The sequence below is a fragment of the Dasypus novemcinctus genome, chromosome 5 (genome assembly GCF_030445035.2).
Source record: "Dasypus novemcinctus isolate mDasNov1 chromosome 5, mDasNov1.1.hap2, whole genome shotgun sequence".
Taxonomy (NCBI): Eukaryota; Metazoa; Chordata; class Mammalia; order Cingulata; family Dasypodidae; genus Dasypus; species Dasypus novemcinctus.
The window spans coordinates 121,818,916-121,834,648 of record NC_080677.1 but is presented as its reverse complement, the minus strand read 5'-3'; the positions used below and the strand labels follow the sequence as shown (position 1 = coordinate 121,834,648).

Here is a 15,733-nt window from a genome sequence, read left to right as displayed (position 1 = left end):
GGTGCCCAACCATCTCTTCCTCCCCTGTTTTGGGAAAGTGGAGCTTTCAATTCCAGCCGTGGAACAGCTCCTGAGGTGGCTTGTGTCTCCAGTGGAGGATGGGCACTGGCCTCTGGGGCATGGAGTGCTCTACTTATGAGTCTTCTCTGCAGATGGGCATCTCCTCCTTCCATTACATCAAGGATGTTGCAGGATGCCCTTCTGGCCTCCTGAAGCCCCCAAACAGGTGCTTCAGCTAACTCCAGAGAGCTCTGGGTGTTTACTAACTACTCCGTGGCAGGAGCTGATTCTAGGAGCTCCTTACTCCACCACCATCTTGCACCATCCAAACATTTATTTTAATCAACAGAGTTTGCTCTGTAGAGTTTCCCTTAATCTGAATTTTTCCATTGTTGTCTATTTTTTATTTCCTGTAAATTAATTATTAGACCTAGATATTTGGTCAGATTCAGGTACCTCTTATTACTTATTATGATTATTATGGATGCTTATATTGTTTCATCTTTGGCCTGTGGGAGCCTCTTCAACTTGGTTCCTGCATCCTGTTGACATAACGCTAGCAGTCCTTGCTTTCTGGTATTAGCATGATAATCTATAACGTTACTGAAAGCTGGTAAAATTTAACCAAGAATTCTAGAGGCACTTTACGGATCAGCTTGTAAAATTTAACCAAGAATTCTAAAATTTAACCAAGAATTCTAAAGGCACTTTACGGATCAGCTTGGCCAGCGGCTGCCTTTGGGTTTCTTAAAAAGTCCTTGAGAATATGTAATTTCAATAAAGAAATCATTCTGAACCCTAGTTAGGGATTTGAACATTTTGCCAAGAAGTTTAAATCAGATGCTCAGCACCTACACTCTGCCCCTCACCTACAGAATCAGAATCTCTATGATGAATGTCTGAATATCTGATTTTTCTGAAGCCCCACAGATGATTCTGACAAGCAACCATGTTTCATAACCAGTGATACTATTATAGGTTTGCTACATTTTGATTACTAGACAAACATATTAAAAATGGTGTCCATAAAGGTTAAAAAAAAAAAAAATAGAAGTGGAACCAAAGATTAGCCTAGCACTTTCATTTTGTAGATAAGAAAATTAAGACAGAGTAGGTTAAGTGGCTTTCTCAAGGTCACATTATCAGGTACTGGAACCCAAATTGTCTAAGCAAGTGAATGTAGTTCTCTCTGGCTACTGTACCCATCCTGGCAACTTTAAGTAGGCACTCCATGAATCGAACATTCCGGTGACCTACCACAAACTTAGTCTTAAACCATTTGCCTCAACCTATTCCTCTTCCATCTTCCAACCTGCTCTTGATATCCTCGTGACCTGTTTCTGCCTTCACCTCCTCCATCAGATTTGGTGCCAGGTATTATATTTTATTATATTGTATTATATTATATTTATTATACAATATTTATTATATTATATTAATTATATTATATTTATTATATTATATTATATTATATTATATTCCTGTCTGCAAAGGCTTGATACACTGATACCTATAAATTAATTCCTGCAAGTTGCCTTGGAATTGAATATCCTCTTCATAGCTACATCTGGCTTTCAGGACCTCCTACTACACAACTTTCCACATGGATGGCATTCTCCTGCTATTCAAACTGATGCAGAGTCTTGTGAATCCCAGTTCATTGCTCTCTGCCAAATAGTATCTCTGCAATGCATTAGGGATTCCTGAGTGGTCTTGAAGTGTAGAACACTAAAATCAAACACATGAAGCTCCTCTTATCAGAAAGTTAAATTTGATAGACTGTTTTAAATCAAAATTTGATTCTCAAATATGATTCATGGAGTTCAAACCTAACGGCAAATCCTTTATATACAATGATTCACCATAAATTGGGCTTTTAAATTCTTTCTCATTAGTGAGAAAGGATTAGGCAGAGTCATCCACACTCTCATTCAATCTTTCCTTGGTAGAGGAAGTTACAGGCAAACCTGTGCCCAGAGATCAACTGAACTGCTCAGAAGAATGGATATTTTTATTCTGGTCTCATTAGTTTGATTGGGTATCTGTCCAGATATGGAGCAAAAAACAATAGCAAACATTCAAATAAAGAAATAAAATACCACACACTTAAGGGCAAGTATCATTATCAACAGAGAGATAGGGACTTAAAGAGAAGAACTGACAACTATTAAAGTCAAGACCATGGGGTTTGTCAGTCACCAAGACCCAGGCTGGAACTGGTGCTATGTACAGGCTTCCCTAGTCTTCAGCCAGGAAGTCACAAACCAAACTTAAGGGTTTTTTCTTGTCAATAAATTAATCACCATATACAAACTGAAATGAGGATGATGCCTCACACCCTGTCCTTTTTAGAAATCTCCTCCAGTGCCCTAATTTTAGGACTTTACCCTTCCTTTGTCAGAGACCATTTTAGTTCTCAACTGAGTTGTGGCATTACCTCATATCACTAGCCAGTGACTAAATCCCTCCTATTACTTACCTCATGGCCTCACTTGGTTTCCCCAGACCAATACAGTTAGCTAATGCCTTTTCATTCACCCCCACCATCTTCTTATGGCCTTAATACTGTCATTCTTTAAAAGGCTTGTCCTTTGCTGGTCAATATTCTGCATTCTCTCCCAAACATTAATTAAAATATATCCTTTGAAAACTGCCAAATTTCAACAGGATTTTTTAGGTAATGTTTACTATCATTGAAAATAAAAACTTGATATTTCATTTCATTGCCTTAACCAAGATCTGAGAACTCCAGGAACACCCTATCTGTTTACCTAGGTTAGCAGCATCCTACACTGATAAGATTCTATATCTGCAACAATATTGAGATATAAGAATGACAGGGCTTATTTCCCCATCTTACAGATGAAAGAACTGAGGTGCTGTATGTTTACCTAAAGCTCAGCTCAAGTCGGTGAGACAATTACCCAAGGCTCAGGACAAGTCAGTGGGACAATTAGTTGTCCTGACTTCCACTTTAGGGATTTTCCTTACTGATAAGGGGACACTCTGTCTTTCACATTTTGTGTGGGAATGTATATCTATGGACACAAAAATGGCGCTTCTCTAAAAATGTGAGAAACTATATACAGTCATACTATAATGCAAAAATGTGCCACTCAAAAGGGCTATAGCAAGTCCAATCAATACACAAACTAGAAATAAGGGAGAAATTTCTCTTGAGTCTCTACAAAATCTATACCTTTTAGTCTAAAGAAGCAAAGGAAGCCATTAGCAAGTTGGGTGGTACAATGCAATGATTTCTAAAGTGAGGTTCACTGATCTATCTAGCTTCTTGTAGCTCCTTATGTTATAAGAGATTGTACATTAGCAGCATCTAGAGTCAGGCATAATGAAGAATGTAAAGTAAAGGAAGATGAGAGAATAGAAGAGCAGTAGTAGAATTATGTGTATGAATGGGATCATTAGTTTCCAGGCCTCACAAGTTTGCAATGACTTCCCATTATTTGTGGGATTAAATTGCATCATCTACAATCTGATGCTTAATAATCATTACATCTTGTTTTGTTGTTGTTGTTGTTTTATAGCTTTACTCTATGTCAGGCATTGTCCAGCCATTACTATTCGTCTTTACAACCCTGAAATACGGCAATTATTGATTCCCATTTTACAAGTAAGGAAACAGAGGTTCTGAAGAGGTATAAAATTTGTCAGCCATCATGGAGAAAGAGTGAAGCTGAGAGACCTGCTCCCAGTCTATGCTCCAGAGGCCTCAAAGCACACACCCTCTCCTATTCCTACTATCTCCACTTACCAGAATTGTATTCCTTCCATTCAAACTATACTTCCTTCAAGATTTAAATTAATAATCCTCTCTTCATCTCTTACTCTAAGGCATTTCATCTGTGATGTTTACAACTCTGAGGAAATTCTGTCTTCCCTTTGAAACTATTTGAGGGCAGTGAGTGAGAGTGTCTAACGCCTCCCTGAATCTCCTACAGCTTGAGAGCCTGATATCAACTCCCTTATTCTGTGGGCAACTGGGTGGATGATTCTTATAATTTAAGTTACCTCCTTTCAGGATCCAGATCCCTTCCCATTAGCCTAGTGATAGCGTCATCATTTTCTTTGTATACTATGATGTGGGAAATGGGGGGAAAAATGCACAAAGCCTCACTGGATGCTACAAGCCAAGTACTCAAAATAAGTGGTAGCTAATTTGTAAGCAAGACTGAGCTGCAAAATATCCACAAGATCCCAGGTGTTGTATATGTGCTGCTGTGTCATTATTACCCTTTCCCAAGAGATAAGGGAAGGGGAAGCAGAGTAGGCCCAATAGATAGGGCATCCACCTACCACATGGGAGGTCCAAGGTTCAAACCCAGGGCCTCCTGACCCATGTGATGAGCTGGCCCACGTGCAGCGCAAGGAGTGCCATGCCACGCAGGGGTGTCCCTGCATAGGGGAACCCCATGCACAAGGAGTGTACCCTGTAAGGAGAGTTGTCCAGCACGAAAAAAAGTAGAGCCTGCCCTGGAATGGCACCACACACACAGAGAGCTGACACAGCAAGATGATGCAACAAAATGCGACATAGATTCCAGGTGCTACTGACAAGAATACAAGCAAACACAGAAGAACTACACAGCGAATGGACACAGAGAACAGACAACTGGAGTGGGGAGGGCAGGGAAAGGGAGAGAAATAAACAAAAACAAACAAAAAAACTAATTAAAAAAAGAGAGAGAGAGCTAAGGGAAGAATGAAATGAGAAATAGTTTGCCCTCAACCTAGGAGTCTTACCAGTAACTATAGCAGTAAAAGTGAAAAAGATAAAAGATAAATTGGACTTAAAAAAATATAAACCAGAAGAGAATTTGTATTTTACAAAAGAATCCATTTAAAGGTTAATTTAAATTAGTCATTTTTGAAAAACAGAGGAGAGGTATATCAATATCTCCAGGGAAATGTTTTCAGCATACACTGCCACCTCCCTCTCTATTGCATGACCTCCATGTCTTTGCAACTACAGTTCATAGGAGTACATAATATCCTTCACGTGAATTGGAACATAATAAAGAATCACTGAAAACCATCACTTGTATAGAATATTTACTTACACTTTCTGGAACGCAATACTTTACAATCCCTTTATAAGCTGATCCACACCTGAAAACTGGCCCACAGCCCACTCCTGCTTTCTCTACTCTTCTACTCCTAAATCAAGCCCTGAGGGTCCCTGGGCAGAATTGTTTCCAAATCCACTACAGAACTCACTCCCCAAGTTGATTATGAACTGACATGTTCTCTGTTCTGATATAGCAATTCAATGGTCCCGTCTGCTTTTCTTTCTCCATGTTGTTACAGATTTCTTTCATCTGGTGCATCTTTATTAGACTGTCAATGGAAGTAAGGAATGGAAAAAAAAAGATAAAATCATGTTATCAGTTCAACCATCTTGAAACCTTATATGTTGGTTTTAGAAGTCCCCTAGATGACTCCTGTATTCAATTCCCCTACACTCTTCTTTGAGAATTTATTTGAGCATTTTGAGCTCCTCAGTAAATTTATTTATGCTAGTAGGACAATATTCTATAGGATGAAAGGGGAAATGGCAAATATAAATTGATGACAGAGAAATAAAGGAAAAAAAGTAGGTAGGAGGCAGTACTTGGGACATTTAAATAACATATTTGGTGGGAGTAGTGAGGAATGGGTGACGTTTTGTGAAAGTTTACAACTCAGGGCTGCTCTTTATCAAACTCCATTATACCAATATACCCTTGTCTACTTCAAGCCTATTTGTGATCAAGGATAAGTTTTCACAAGGCTTTTCCCACAAAGGTATGTCTGCTTCCTGAGGTAAACAACGTCCCTTTTCTCAAATTCTGAGCTTGTAGGGGGGCTAGAATTATGCCAGTTTCTTCTACTATATTTCCTTACCCAGCACCTACTAGCAGGATCTGCATATCAATACTTATTGACTGAATCAATAATTCACTCACCAATCAAATATTTACAAAATCCCTTAATAATTCCCATAAAGAGTACCCTCTAAAGGTGTTTTAGGTGATAAAGTGATGGTATCTATCTTAAGGGAGCTTACAGTCCAATACTGTTATTCCTTCTGCATAATAGAAGGAATGCATACTTTAGTCTTTGGAATCAGACCTGAATTTGATTCCTCATTCTGAAAATAACTAGCCAGCTGACCTTGGGGAATTTATGTAAGCTTTCTCGTTCTCAGTTTCCTCATCTATAAATTAAAGAGGTGCTACTAGAAGATCTATAACCCCCCGAGCAGCCTCTAATATCATGTTTGAGTGAATCACACAAATTTCTTGCATCTCTACTCCTCCCTTCCACAAAAGCTGCCTGGACTAAAATCTTTACTAGTATTTTCCTTCATTGTACTCCCAAGTTCTACTTCTCAGAAGCAAGAACAGTACTAAATAGAGCATAAGAAGATCTGAGGCTTGATTCCCAGCCCTACCATTTCTTACTATGGTAACCAAAACTATTTATTTAATATTCTTGAAGGTAATATTCTTATCTATAAAATAACACTAATACTATCTATTGTTATTATTACCTATTATCATCATATTTTGAGAACCTAATGAAAACACTTTAAGTCATAGAGCATTTGCTATTATTACATTATCGCTTATCATGGAGAAGACAGTCATCCTTGGGAAGAAATAAAATATTCCTAAAACATCTCTCAATCCCACTTTCAGTGGGTTTTATGGAGCACCTGACTCAGCATTTTGTGGACAGACTGGTGCTCAGTTCTGACTGCAGTTCTTATCTTACGAACTTGTTCTGATGTGACCTCTCTGCTAAGTGCTTTATGGCCCTATGCATCAGGCAACTGGCTCAGAATCTGAGATGACAGATGCACAAAGTAAGGAAGAAACGGAAGTCCTGGGCGTCTTCCCATTTACAACCCACTTTCTCCACCAACCCACCCAGTCACTCCCAGGATTCTTATAAATCACTGTCTTTACTCAAAAACCAAACATCATCCCCTGCCATTTTTCCCCCATGACTTAATTCATGATTCCCAAACTGGGGAATCTTAAGTCCTCAAGTCCTCAGCTCAACTGTGCTGTTTAATGTTTCCTTGTAGCCTTGCTCTCTGTCATTGTGGTCTTCAAACAACCTTCACATTCTCCCCTGTCAGAGGAAGCCCCTGTCAGTCCCGTGCCCAAGGATTAGGTGACAAGATGATCTACTTCTCATACATCAATGTGAAATTGCTATTAGTCAACTTAATGTCCCCGTACCAGGCAAAAGGAAAGAGGGCTGTGAAGGCCTCCTTTCTCTACAAGGATTCCCTTGTTTTTTATCCCAACTCAAGTCTTTCTTACCTGGACTGTCTTTAGTGCCTCACATTCCCAAAGGCTTTAAAAGAAATCTTATAGTATTAATCTTGCTTATAAAATTCCATAATGATTAATAACCTACTCTGCCTGATATATTTAAACTAACAAATATATAAGTGATCTTATGTTCACTGACAAGAAGAGCAGATATCAGAATGCCTGTCAAAGTGACCATACGTCTTTAGTAGTTGCTAATAGTCCTGGGATAGGATATTGTTTTTTATGTTAATAACTTTTAAATTTCCAAGTGTTTAACACACTACATTATACACTGTAGAGCAATAAGCACCACATATTGCTGGCCAAACTGGAAATGACATATGCTCAATGAGGAATGGTTTGGCAAGAACTATAAATCGCTCATAGCCATAATCCCACAATTTCACAGTAGAAATTTAAGCTATGTGGGACATATAGGATAAAGCATTACATGTAACACCAAAAGACTAAAAACAGCTTAAATATCTTAGAGAGGGAACTAGGTGAATATGTGAAATATAATGAAATTCAATATTATTTAAACTCATGATATGGTGATTTTTTTTTTTAAGTGTTGAGAAATTCATTGATACTCATTCCTTCAAGAGATGGAGCCGTTGTGGGTGGGCTGGACTTTGTGACATGAAAAAAATATAAATTGCAGGATAATGGTGTCTGACTTCCAAGATCAGGCCATAAAAGCCTCTGCAGCTTCATCCCTGCTCCTCTTCGAATACTCTCTTTGTGTAAGCACCTCTTTGGCACCATTTGATTGACTTTACTACCAAGATTTCAGGGATTTGATGTGATACTATCTCAATTATGTGCAATTTAGGAAAAACTAAGATCAAGGAAAATGGCAAAAGGTAAACAACAAAAGGAAGTATTTTAACGAGTTTTTACTGCTTTTAAAAGGAAGCAAGAAGAAAATGTTTTTTTTAAAAAACCTCTATTTTGTACTCTGTCATCTATCTTTCAATACTCTTTTTTTATATGACAAACATGAAATTGGATGTCAGGTTTTAATGGTAATGATAATAATGGCTAAAGATAATTGAACTAATATGCTAAGAGGTTTGCATACTTTGTCACATGCAAGCCGCATAACTCCCACCTTAGTTACTGTCACTATCTCCACTTAATGGATGAGAAAACTAAGCTTTATCTAGGTCAAATAATCTGCATAATGTCCATAGCTGATACGGGGCTTTGGACCATTACTTTATATTCTATACCAACTTTGGCTTTTGGTGCAATTTGTAGGTTTGTCAAACAGTGTCTGATTTATTAACTGAGTCTTAGAATGTGCATGGTACTAGGCCAAAAACTTCCCATGCCCAATTTAATTTAGTCCTCACAACCACCCTACAATTTTGACCTGTTACTATGTCCATTTTACATGTTCACCTGAGCCCTACAGAGGCTGGGTTGCTGAAGGTCCAGCCCACTTAGTGGCAGAGCCAGGCTTCAAACCAGACCACCTGGATCTGGAGCCATTGCTCTTAACCTGGGCCTTCCTCCATCTCCCACAAAGTTATGCAAAGGCAGAAAACTTTTATATCCATGAATAATAATGGTTTTTAAATTAAGGGGAGGTAGGGTATATTGGAGTGCTTCTGTCCTTTTAAAGACAACTGTGGGATTAGAAGGTTTATGGATGAAAAGGAAACCAAAATTCTGCAGCATAACGGCTTGGGGATTTTAAAGTGTTTTTGTAAACATCTGTAGTGAATCTGAATTCACATTAACTTCATGGCCCACAGCACTGCTTTAATTTCTCTTTGAGATCTAAGATTAGTTACTGATACCTGCACTTCTCACATTTATTCACAAGCAAGTTTTTGAAGCTGTGTCTTTGGAGCATAGGGATATCTGATCAGTTCATTCATTCATTCATCCATTCATTCATTCATTAGTTATTAAGCTCTTACAATGTGCCAAGCACTTTTCTAGGAACTGGATATGCCACAATGAACAAAAAAGATAAAAATCTCTGCCCCCTGGATGTTATGTTCTTGTTAGTAGAAAAAAAGAGACAGTAAAGAAAATAAATACATGTATATGTTAGATTGCAAGAAGTGTTATAGAGAAAATTAAAGTAAGAAAAAGACGATGAGGAGTACAGGGGTGTGGGCTATGATTTTATTTAGGTTGGAGAGGTAAAATCTCACTGAAAAAGTGAGAATTAATACTGTACATAAATTGTGCAAAACTTCAACAGTATTTTTTAACTCTGGAATTATACGGTTATATGAATAACAGCCGAAGCTCATTTTACTGGTACCATCATTGTTATTGTCTGTCAAGCCATATTATTCAGACCAAATGAGGGTCCAAATTGTTGACATGGCTCTCTAAATTAATCTGGAAAACCCGGGTAATTGGCAGTCCTCATTCCTGCATTACAGCCAATATCTGATTTGTGTTTGGAGATCTAAACCATTGTCTCCAAGCTACTTAGAGAATGGGAAAGAGTAAAATAACTAAGGCATTTTTTGCAAGTCGGGTCATATTAAAAATGCAGAGATCTGAGTCATGTAGTAGCTTGAATTTTGTCCCCAAGAAAGACATGTTAGAGTCCTAATCCCGTGTCCTGTGGGTTCCAGTGTGAAATACTGTGGTGTGTATTTGCATTGATGTGGGGGTGAGAGAGATTTTATGTGATGTTGGAAAGGAGATTTTGAAAGGAAAGAAGTGGTATCTGGACTGAAAGTCATGTGGAAATACAAGGAATGCCCTGAAATAATCTTAATCTCAAATTATTACTTCTTGCCCTTACTCCCCGACCTCAACCTCTGAATCAGAAGGAATTTCTCCTGTTACCTTACCCCCAAAGTTAAATCATCCATCACATCACCACCATACACACAAAGAAACACACAAAGACACAAGATTAGTTATAATCAAACTTGTGGATCCAGCCATGACAGAGAGGAATCCTTCCCCATCCCCTCAAAGAATAAAGAGAAATGAGTTGGATTGTTTCATGTGTGTGCACTTGGATGATTGTTTTGGTTTGTTATTGATTCATTTTGTTGATTTTTTACTGTTGAAAAGGGCATTTGACTAAAGGAAAGCAACAAAAATTCACACACAAACACAGATCAAGACCCATAAACAAATACAGAATTCACCAACATACCTCTTGTCACGGCTCCTGCTCTCTCTGAAGGATGGGCCAGCAATAAAAGTAGACGAGCACAGTCCAAGAGGCACAACCACAGCCCTGGCAACAGTCTACTGGGCTGGAAACAGGCCTATCAAGAAAATGTTAGTGGCTTTCAAATGCTAATGACTGCCCAGCTTTAATTTCCAGAATCAGAATTGCTAGTTAATTAGTAATCCTGATTTTTCCACTGGAGAGAAAATCCCTAAGATCTTGGAGCAAGAAATGATCAACAATGACCCACTCCAGTTCTTCTGGGCACTGAAAGTTTGCAGTTGCCCAGAGACATTTTGCCTGGTAAGAGAATACAGGACTGACCCTATCTGTGGATGATAAAGAGTTAAAAATCAACTCTGATGTCCCAAAAGATCCTCCCTCTCTCCTGGTGACCTCTCATCTCTCTGTGGCCCATTGACATTTAATAGCACAACCTGCTGATTCAAGTTTGAGGGAAACTGTTTTAAAATGTTTTTAAAATAATTTTCTAAGCCTTTTTTGTGTGTGCTATGCCCTTTGGCAGTCTGGTGACTCCTACAGGCCTCTCTTAGAATAAAGTTTTTAAATGCAAGAAATAAATTACATAAGATTACAAAGGAACCAATTACATTGAAAAAGTTACTTGAATATTTCTTAAAATTGTAATATAGCAATGCATTTGTTCCTTTAGTATTCTAGTAACAAGATTTAGTGAGAGGTCTAATAGCTGCTGCAATTTCAAAATAGCAAAAACAGTATATAATATTTCAAAATTATCTTTAACTACCATATGGAAATAACTGTGATCTATTTTAAAACCAAAGTCATAGGTATTTCTAACACTACTGAAATTTGTGGTCTAACTTTACAATTAAAAGAAATACTAAATATCAGTTAGAGATTGACCAAGACAAAATCGGTAAATATTTTCCCTTTCCCATTTCACAAGATCTCAGAAGAAAACACATGAACCCCAGGTTAAGAGCCTTGCTCCATCACCAGGCACACCCTTCCTCAAGGTAGGGCAGCGTCCTCCCCTCTGTGCCTACCCACGTGCCATCTGAGAACATGTTACTGGTTGTTCCCAAAGAGGTAAGTACAGAAACTGAGGATACATATTTAGAAGCTTTTATTGCAATTTAAGCAAAGTGATTTTATGCCTGTTGACCCTAATAATATAAAAAAAAGGAGCTTGTATTTGCATGTCCTTTGTTTTTATTTCATTTCTTTTTATAGTAAGCCATTTTTTTAACAAAAGTATTGGCCTATGACATATGGAAATTTTAAACAAAACAAAACAGCAACAAAAAATTGTTCTTTTGCCACATATAGTTTTAAAAACGCTGCTCTACTACTGTTATTCCCAAGCATCTACCTGTATGGGCCAGTGAACATCCAGGAAAAATTTGATCCAAGAAACCTAAGGTTACAAACTTTTTATCTCACTTGGAAAAAAAACTAAACTAAATGTCACCATCTGCTTTCATTGGCATTTCATAGTGGGCCTAGACTAAGATGGAACCAATTTATCGTTTTGAAAATTTCACTTTCTTATCTTTATTTTTATCATTTCATCAACTACCAGTGAAAATGTTATCAGGAGCTGGCACCAGTCTTCAGACTAGCATTTGAGAACCATTGTTTACCATTTGTCTTTGGCATGGTGAGATCATGGAATTTAGAGCTTAAAAGCGGGAAAAAAGGAAAACTACCAGGTATGAAGACTGTTGGATACAAATCCTTTCACCTGAATTATCTCACCACTATTCACGACCAACTACGGAGGCTTAGAGAAAAAGCAGCAAGGGTCTAACTACCATCTGAATGCATGTTCACCAGCTCCAGAGCCCATGTGGACAAGCAAACTGACAAACATAAACAGATTTCAAGATTTGAACACAAAGTTAAGTGCAGATTAAAACAGTTTATACCTTTCGCATTTTTAGGAACTCTTTGATCTTAATTGGTGGCGCATGAGGTGCCTTTATCTTGATCATTATTCACACCTTTTACAGGCACAACTGAGTTTAAACTAATGGAACTTTGAGATGTGGTTCCTCATTTCTCTAAAGAGACACGACATGAGGTTTCTGGGCCTCAGATATGTCTGTTATCTTTTTACACTGGTTTAACTGAATTCAAAGTTTCATACAGAGGCTGTGCTTGGCTAAACTGTGGCCATGTGGACCAGCAGTAGGCAGAATTTCTTGATTCCTGAGAAGACACTCTATGGGAAGTTTATTGGTGGGCTAGAGACCATACCCATTATTCTAGGAAGAATGAAGAATCACATTTTGGTCGATCAATCTGGCGTCCCAGAGTCCAAGTCTGACTAAAATATTCACCACTCTACATAATTTGGAGCTGATGCTCTGTCCCAGTGTCCTGAGAATTTCAATTTTCAGAGCCTACCTGGCCTACAGGCATCCCTGTGGGTGACCTAAGTCTTGGGGGATATCTGATGCTTCTGGCGACCAGATCAAAGAGCCCAAGTTGAGTTGGTGGGAGACGTTCTGAGCAGTTACCCCAAATCAGAGTGCCTGAGATAAGTCTCAGGGGATATTTGGCTGCCCTCAGAATGGAAGGGCCTAAGGAATGAGGGCTGTTCAGAGTTTACTGCTCTGGTTCTCTAAGTTAAATCTCAGGAAACATTTGGCTGCTCTCTGATTCCCACCACCCCAGGAATCACAGAACCCTGCCATTGGGCATTCCCAGGGCTGTTCTGAACTTAGGAGACATCCCAAATAGATTTCAACCTGAAGCTGCAAGCCAAATGTTGCTCCTTCCTTTAATATTGCTCCTTTATCAGAGAAGGGGCAAAATCTTCCTATATTAGAGAAGTTCTTTTTTTTTTTAAAGATCTATCTATCTATCTATCTATCTATCTATCTATCTATCTATCTATCTATCTATTTATTTCCCTCACCCCCACCCCGACCCCAGTTGTCTGTTCTCTGTCTATTTGCTGCATCTTTGTTTCTTTGTCGTCTTCTGTTGTTGTCAGAGGCACGGGAATCTGTTTCGCTTTTTGCTGCATCATCTTGTTGTGTCACCTCTCTGTGTGGGTGGCACCATTCTTAGGCAGGCTGTACTTTTCTTTCACGCTGGGCGGCTCTCCTTACGGGGCACAATCCTTGTGCATGGGGCTCCCCTACGCGGGGGACACCCCTGCATGGCAGGGCACTCCTTGGGCACATTAGCACTGCACATGGGCCAGCTCCACATGGGTCAAGGAGGCCCGGGGTTTGAACTGCAGACCTCCCATATGGTAGACGGATGCCCTAACCACTGGGCCAAGTCTGCTGCCTGGAGAGGTTCTTAAGGCCATTCTAGTTTTATGATTATACTGTTTAGGAGATTTCCAGTTAGACCAGCTATCAAAAGGCCATTAAGTGACTAGAGATTAATTTTTCTAACTAACAGGCCTTGGGGTCCTGAGGCAATAGCTTCCTTGCTAGCAAAGGTATTTCCCCGGTTTCACAGATTTTATGACATTCTGAAATTCAGTAGCAAGAAGTAGGAAGGTAAAACGTGGGTAAAGGCTAATTATGCAAGGGTATACTGGCCTGTGACATCCCTGGAGAAGGGAACTCCCATGGCATCCATTTTGGCTCTGCCTGCCTGGAGGGCCTACAAAGGCATGGACCTGGTGGGAGGAGTAAGCCGTTGGGGCTTTCTGCCATTGCCATGCTGCCTCTGAAGGAAGAGGGCTTGAGAAGGCAACAGCAGGCAGGCCTCAAGGGCCAAGACCCTAGCTGCTAAAAGAGCTTGAAAAAGAAGCTTTGTTTATATCCAAGAAGTCATGTAGTATTTGTCCTTTAATGCCTGGCTTGCTTCACTCAAGATGAGGTCCTCAAGATTCATCCATATTATCCCATGTGTTAGTACTGTATTCCTTCTTATAGCTGAGTACTATTCCATTATATGTATATACCACATTTTATTTATCCATTCATCTGTTAATGGGCATTTGGGTTGATTCCAACTTTTGGCAATAGTGAATAATGTCGCTATGAACATGGGTGTGCATATATTGGTTCGTGTCCTTGTTTCCAGTTCTTCTGGGTATATACCCAGCAATGGAATTGCTGGGTCATATGGCAAATCTATAGCTAGTTTTTTGAGGAACTTCCAAACTGTCCTCCAGAATGGCTGGATCCTTCTACATTCCCAACAGCAGTGGATGAGGGTTCCCATTCCTTCACATCCTCTCCAAAATTTGCAGTCCTCTGTTTTTATAATAGTGCCAGTCTAATGGGTCAAGATGGGTGACTCCCTATTGGGGAGGACAGACTAGTGTGTCACGCCTTCAGCATTGCTCCAAGTATCTATGAATCTTGTCTTTTGAGCAGTGAAGCTTGGTTGTCACTGTGGGCCCTGAGGGGCTGGGGAGAGAGGAATAGAATAGATGGAAGAGGGGGTAACTGTGGGGCAATGGAAGTATTCCACAAGATCATGCAATGATGGGTATAGGGCATGTTAAATTTCACCAAAAATTTATAAAAGTGTATAGTCTAAAATGTAAACCATAATGTAACCAAAATCTTTAGAAAAGTGTACAGTATAAAATATAAATCATAATGTAAACCATAATGGAACCATGGTCAGTAACTGTGTTTCAATATCTGTACATCAGCTGCAGCAAATATCCACATGTAAAAAGATCATTGCAGGGGAAGGGAGAGAGGGTTTGATGTTGGGTATATGGGAGTCCCCTATATTGTATATGTGACTTTACTGTAATCTAAAACTTTTTTGAAGACAAGATTAAAAATTTTTAGAAAAAGGATGTAGACACTGAGGAAGGAATGGAAGAGATTGCCTTGCCACTGTACATACAGGGCAACACCTATTACAGTGATGAAAGGTAAAATGTCAACAACAAAATTTTACAATATTTTTCATTTTTTAGTACCTCAATTTATTTTTTACTTTATTTTAGTTTTTCTAGATTAGTATGTATTCTATTTCTAATCTTTAAACCTATCATTACTATTTCATTTTCTTACTAACTGAATTTGGCAATATATTAAGCTTCATTTTTTAAGAAGTTTTAGATCACAGAGGGGTTCAACTATGTCAGGGGAGGAGCACTGGTGTATGGAGTCATTGCTAGGGAATGCATGGTTGGGAGGGAATTCTCCAGGGCTTGTATATAGGGTATAAATATGTTCAGCTATTTATTGGTTATTGTCATAGTAGGTAGAGTTATACACAACAACTGAGGGAGTACTGAGTTACTAGCCAGGAGAAATCTGTTGCATTC

The 15,733-nt window shown here is 38.9% G+C and overlaps 1 protein-coding gene across 1 annotated transcript in view; it reads right to left on the bottom strand.

The window, feature by feature from the left end:
• Positions 1 to 10,556, bottom strand: part of LOC101415845 (maltase-glucoamylase) — a 217,273-nt gene extending 206,717 nt beyond the window's left edge. Inside the window, exon 1 of the mRNA XM_058297493.2 lies at positions 10,468 to 10,556. The gene's annotated coding sequence lies outside the window, so the exon portion shown is untranslated. The remainder of the gene's footprint in view (positions 1 to 10,467) is intronic.
• Between the last annotated feature and the right edge of the window lie 5,177 nt (positions 10,557 to 15,733).